Source organism: Mya arenaria, chromosome 13 (assembly GCF_026914265.1).
Source record: "Mya arenaria isolate MELC-2E11 chromosome 13, ASM2691426v1".
Taxonomy (NCBI): Eukaryota; Metazoa; Mollusca; class Bivalvia; order Myida; family Myidae; genus Mya; species Mya arenaria.
Genome location: NC_069134.1, coordinates 59,186,258 through 59,193,217, shown reverse-complemented (window position 1 = coordinate 59,193,217; position 6,960 = coordinate 59,186,258). Strand labels below are relative to the sequence as shown.

Below are 6,960 nucleotides of genomic sequence, written 5' to 3'. Positions count from 1 at the left end.
GGGGTTTCTATGAAGAGTTGATCATGACTACATGGGGTTTCTATGAAGAGTTGATCATGACTACCTGGGGTTTCTATGAAGAGTTGATCATGACTACCTGGGGTTTCTATGAAGAGTTGATCATGACTACATGGGGTTTCTATGAAGAGTTGATCATGACTACATGGGGTTTCTATGAAGAGTTGATCATGACTACATGGGGTTTCTATGAAGAGTTGATCATGACTACCTGGGGTTTCTATGAAGAGTTGATCATGACTACCTGGGGTTTCTATGAAGAGTTGATCATGACTACCTGGGGTTTCTATGAAGAGTTGATCATGACTACCTGGGGTATCTGTGAAGAGTTGATCATGACTACATGGGGTTTCTATGAAGAGTTGATCATGACTACCTGGGGTATCTATGAAGAGTTGATCATGACTACCTGGGGTTTCTATGAAGAGTTGATCATGACTACCTGGGGTTTCTTTGAAGAGTTGATCACGACTACCTGAGGTATCTATGAAGAGTAGATCATGACTACCTGGGGTATCTATGAAGAGTAGATCACGACTACCTGGGGTTTCTATGAAGAGTTGATCACGACTACCTGGGGTTTCTTTGAAGAGTTGATCATGACTACATGGGGTTTCTATGAAGAGTTGATCATGACTACCTGGGGTTTCTATGAAGAGTTGATCATGACTACCTGGGGTTTCTATGAAGAGTTGATCATGACTACCTGGGGTTTCTATGAAGAGTTGATCATGACTACCTGGGGTTTCTATGAAGAGTTGATCATGACTACCTGGGGTTTCTTTGAAGAGTTGATCATGACTACATGGGGTTTCTATGAAGAGTTGATCATGACTACATGGGGTTTCTATGAAGAGTTGATCATGACTACCTGGGGTTTCTATGAAGAGTTGATCATGACTACCTGGGGTATCTATGAAGAGTTGATCATGACAACCTGGGGTTTCTATGAAGAGGTGATCATGACTACCTGGGGTTTCTATGAAGAGGTGATCATGACTACCTGGGGTTTCTATGAAGAGTTGATCATGACTACCTGGGGTTTCTATGAAGAGTTGATCATGACTACCTGGGGTTTCTTTGAAGAGTTGATCATGACTACCTGGGGTTTCTATGAAGAGTTGATCATGACTACCTGGGGTTTCTATGAAGAGTTGATCATGACTACATTGGGTTTCTTTGAAGAGTTGATCACGACTACCTGAGGTATCTATGAAGAGTAGATCATGACTACCTGGGGTTTCTATGAAGAGTTGATCACGACTACCTGGGGTATCTATGAAGAGTTGATCATGACTACCTGGGGTATCTATGAAAAGTTGATCATGACTACCAGGGGTTTCTATGAAGAGTTGATCATGACTACCTGGGGTATCTATGAAAAGGTGACAATGTCAACCTGGGGTATCTTTGAGAGTTGATCATGACTACCTGGTATATCTTTGAGAGTTGATCATGACTACCTGGGGTATCTATGAAAAGTTGATCATGATGACCTTGGATATCTTTGAAGATTATAGGGTATAGTGTGATGGTCCTGAACAACTGTGTAACAGGTATTGGAGTTTTAAGTGAAAATGCCAACTTGCCCCAAACCTTCAACTGGACACCAACAGCCTCCTTATTCTTCAAATTGCCATAAAAAACATGTTTTTTTGGAGAACAAATACACACTACAACAAAAAAGTGTTGGTCCAGTAGAAAAAAAATAGTGATCAGTCAGGTTTGTGGAAACACAAAAATACACATTTCGCCTTAGCTGTACACTGGGCTTTTTTAAAAGTCAGTCAAATAAGACTGCATTTTAACCTTTTATTGTTCTCTTAACTAATTTAGACAATTATCTGTCAGTAAATGCAAAGATCTTACATACATAAATTTATTAAAATAATTTGGTTAAAAAGCAATGACTGTAATATTGACTTTTGACCATAAAGAATGTTTTACTATTAAAAGCATTATCAGTGATTTCCTGGTATTAAATACAAGCAGGAATTGATATAAGAGGGGGTGAATAAGGGCACAGCCTTTTGACACATCCTCTCCCTCAGATATGAAAATTATACAGTTTTAAATGTTTGCAGTGAGGCTCAGGGTGATTTTAAACAATTCATGTGCATGGTGCATATTTAGCCTATTTTATAACCTTTTTTACAATATTGACATAATAAGGAAGTTGAATAAATTACACAGATTTAAAAACATATAAATGCAAAACTCTTTATATCATTATACAAAAACATTGGCTCTGAAACATAAAATATCTCAAATAGTCTTTGTTTAAAGCTGCTCTCTCACAGCCGGATCGACTGATTTGACATCTTTATTGTCTTGAAATGAGGTATATTTGGTAGATGTCTAGAAAACAGTGATATATATGACTGCTGTCAAAAGATCAGATAGTTTTTCCAATAAGATGAGTGAATGCAAAAATGTTCTAAGTGACATTAGATAAAGAAGCAGATAGAACCTTTTTGCTTTCACCCCCTTCAATTGATAATCGATGTTTTATGACTACAAAAGTTACTTATAGACGCTTTAAGAAAATTAAAATTTTCAGCAGTTTTTCACACAATTGAGATCTGTTCTATTGTTTAATCTTAAATGAACGATGCTTTTGAGACAAAACATGCAAAATAATGAAACAAGATAAGGTCAACAATGACCCTAATTCGTGATGGTCAAGTTTCTGACACAAAGCGTAATAGTATTTACAGTTACATGCACAAATAATGATTTGCAATGCTAATAAGTTCTTGCTGAATTTCAGCAGGACCCTGTTACATATGTGTTGGACTGATATATCAATCACTAGATATCAATGGTATAAGGTCAAAGAATTAAAGGGTCATTGTGCAGAATAACCACTGTTTGCCATGACCATCACCTTTGACCAACAAACTTCAAAAACAATACTGGTCATGTTCTGGTCAAAGATAACCTACCATTAATCTTTCATGGTCTGAGCTCAACCTACAAAATGTATTTTCAAGTTATTTACTAAAATAAAATGTGTCTGTTTGCAAACATATACTAGTGCGTATGCCCATTGTTTTTTACAATAGTGGCAAAATACATATAAAATACATTTAAGGTCAATAAATCAATAACACAAAGCAGCCCAGTTTTTTTACATAACAGATTCTCTGCAAGCCAAGCTAAGGTAATTCCATCCAAAGAGTATGCAAACTGTCAACAGCCGGTTGAAGAGATTTTCCGGAGGAACAATCCTGGGGATTCATTCACTTCCTTCTGTCAGAGTAGAGACGTTTCAAACTGACAGCCTGCAATTTAAATGTACTCATTTGAAAACTGTTGATATCCACAATGACTTTTTAAAAAAAAAATCCATTAAGTGATGTTACATCAAATGTTGCCCATATACAATTAAATGCTCAAACAGACTATCATTTAACAGTAATTTTACAGGTATGAAGCTATGGCGTTTACAGCATTTAAAAAACAACACATTAATGAAACAAATGATATCATTTACTTTGTCTGTATGTAATTATTTGTAAACTAACATGTTTTAAACAGGTTATTATTTTTAGTTTTAAATACAGAAATGTTGATGCTGAGGTCTTGGAAAGTTAATTCTTACACAAGGAAGAGGTGCAAAATGTATGCATCCATAGGCAGATGTCATTCTGTTGATGTTGTTATGGCTGCTACTGAGATCCTGGACTCAACGGCATGGTCAAGTGTTGATCCAAGCAGCAATATATCTGCCATCGCTGTGGAAGGCTCTGGATGAAGGACGGCAAAGGTCCATGACCAGCTCCTAATAGCAAATTCAATTATAATTAATAGTATGAGATGCATTGTTTATTTAACATGTACATGCATAGGTATATAATTTAACTCTACATAATAATGCACCAGTCAATTGTAACCACGCCCCCCCCCCAGGCCCATGGGTATACCGGGGATAGCCTGGGAAATGCGCCATGTTTTACCTTCCAGGTGGCCCCGCAGTGCCGAGTGACTGTGCGGTGGTTTTGTCTTTCCGCCAAATACAGCGGGTAATGGGCCTTACCTAGAGTCCCTTAGGTGCTGGGGCATTTGGCGGGGGTTTCACGAGCAGTTTGTCCCTGCAGGGTGAGAACTTTGCCCGAGCTTGGCTGGAGCGAAAGTCAAAGTCCCCGCTATTCCCCGGACCTGGGGGGGAGGGCGTGGTTACAATTGACTGGTGCATAATCAACACACATATCTGCCAACTTTCAAGAACCAGTTGACCAAACAGCATATGAGATGACTAGGGTACGAACTGACTAAGTCTAAGGTAAGAGTAGATCTACTCATAAAACGTCACACATTGATTTCTATCATTTTTTTTATTTTCTATAATGTGTTCCGTGTGCAAACAGAAAATGTCAATTAGAAATATGCATCGACCCATTTTGGTCAAATAGCCACTACATGGAAAAAAATGGTCAAAAAGCCCCCATTTTGGTCAAATAGCCCCCACTCCTTCTTTTATTTGTCATTTTTAAGATATTTGAATGTAAGTTGTAATCTTTTTTAAGATATTTGAATCATAATGAATGTATATTTGAAGGTAAGTAATAATATTTTTAAGATATTTGTATTTATATTTGAAGGTAAGTTGTAATATTTTTAAGATATACAGTCTAAACGTCAACTTCCCTTAAAAGGTTAACTCAGTTAATATTTTGAGTAAACTTACTCCGTACATCAAATCCTCACTAAACCGGAATCCTCACTAAACCGGAATCCTCACTAAACCGGAAATTTTGCCCAGTCCGGACCTTGTCCGGTTTAGTGAGTTTCCACTGTATTAACATATTATTTATAAGTAATATTTTAAAACGTTTGATATTCTTACTTGGTAAAATTGTCAGATTTATTAATATACAAATAATGTTAATTGCACTTCATTTTGTATAATAAAGGTTTAGAAATGTTTTGGAATAAAATAAGTATGCATACATACATATAAAAAAATAAAAAATGGGGTCATTTTTGGGGGGCTATTTGAACAATTTTAAAATGTGAGTGGGGGCTATTTGAACAAAATGGGGGCTATTTGACTTGGGGGCTATTTGACTAGGAAGCCTTTTAAAGCTTGTTAAATTACCTTTGGGAATTGTCATACCCATTTTTTGTGCCGCGTGGACGACTCTTAATGACTCCTTCCCGAGATCTAAAAAGGATCAAGAAATGTGTCTATTTCCTCGTTTTATTATGAGATGAAACACTTCGAAGTCAACAGTAAAAGTGAAGTACATATACATGTATCATAAGTATTAACAACATTTCATAATACAGAATAATAATGATTTCAACATTGTCAAATAATAAGTTTCTCTTAAATTACCAATTAATCTTGATTGACAATTAGCAATTAGATGAACCAACAATGCATTGCAAAGTCTCACATCAATTTCTGAGTTAGTTGGTTTCAAAAGTATACAAAGAAGCAATATACATACATGTCAACATCTTTTGCTGTCTTAAAAGAATCAGATAAGCTTAAAACTTTTTCACTGACAAATTTCTGGGTTTTTTTTCTCAATCGCTTCCTGATCTTAGAACGACTAAGTTAACTATCTAACGAAAAGCTAACAATGGAGCCAAAAGAATGACCGAAAAGTGTACAGCGCTTAGATGTGACTTGGGTGTATAAGCCATAGACAATAATATGCTTCTTACATAAATCAGTTATACATAGTCAGTACATGATAATTATAAGGAATGTATGAATACATTTATAAACATATCAAGACTGATTTTCCATTCTAAATTATCTTTAAATACTTAATACAATATCATTGAAATAACTTTATAGCATGTTTCTAAAACGGAAACATTTAAGTCTCAAATACAACTGTTAATCATTAAAAAAGATAGAACAACCTTACACAAATAAGCAAAATTCTTACCTAAAAAGGATCAAGAAATGTGTCTATTTCCTCGTTTTATTATGAGATGAAACACTTCGAAGTCAACAGTAAAAGTGACTCGAGCGAGGAAAGACACAACTTTTTAGAGAATTGCCAAAACTATCATCAACCAATGACAAAGGATGTTACAAAAAGTCATGCCAATACATGGCCAATGAAATTGAGACAATTAATCCAGACGCAGGGGACACTAGGGGCTGGGCCCTAAAAATGTCATTGTCTGACTTAATCTCAATTATCAGTTAAGCCGGGCATTCTGTTTATATTACAATCTAAAGTTTCGCAACAATCTTCAGCGTAGTGATAGGTTGTCAAGAAAAATAATTCCACAGACTAATTGATAATAAAAATGCTATACGCTGTGTATACTATAATATAAAGTTTGACAACTATGTTTGGATAGAGTAATAAATGTCATGAAACCATTTGGCTATTATCAAAATTCACTTTAAGCACCAGGAATGTGTTTCTAACAGACAAAATATTCTAAAATTATGAAACATGAAAAGTATTAATGACATTTCGTAAAACTTCATTACACAAAAGTACTCGAAATTTTACAGCATAACACATTCACAAACAGAACAAGATAAAAATTGCATGTAAAGGTTATCGTCCTATCACATTACTGCCTGTGATGTATAAAGCTTTCGAAAAACTGGTGCATACACGCCTTCAAACATGGTCAGTTAAACATAAAAAACAATTTCCAAATGCACAACAGAATGGATATCAAAAAGGACTTGGATCGATAACAGCATCCTTTGCTCTTCAGGAAACTATATTCACAAACCTAGAGTACGGCTCACCGTCATACGTAGCAACACTAGAAACTTCCGGTGCCTTTGACAATATATTGCACCCAGCCCTATTTGTTAAACTTCATGACTATGGAATTCGTGGTAGAATGCTAAGAGTACTCATCAACTGTTATACAGACTTAAAGGGCACGGTTTTAGTAAACGGTATACAGTCGACGCCATTTCCGGTCCGCCAAGGCGTCCGTCAGGGAGGG

The 6,960-nt window shown here is 36.0% G+C and overlaps 1 long non-coding RNA gene across 1 annotated transcript; it reads right to left on the bottom strand.

Moving 5' to 3' along the window:
- Positions 1-1,823: 1,823 nt before the first annotated feature.
- LOC128213186 (uncharacterized) lies at positions 1,824-5,574 on the bottom strand. The gene is made up of 4 exons (XR_008257696.1): positions 5,475-5,574; positions 5,120-5,185; positions 3,623-3,802; positions 1,824-3,302 (listed from the first exon to the last, which is right to left on the bottom strand). It is a non-coding gene; the product is annotated as an uncharacterized LOC128213186 (long non-coding RNA).
- Between the last annotated feature and the right edge of the window lie 1,386 nt (positions 5,575-6,960).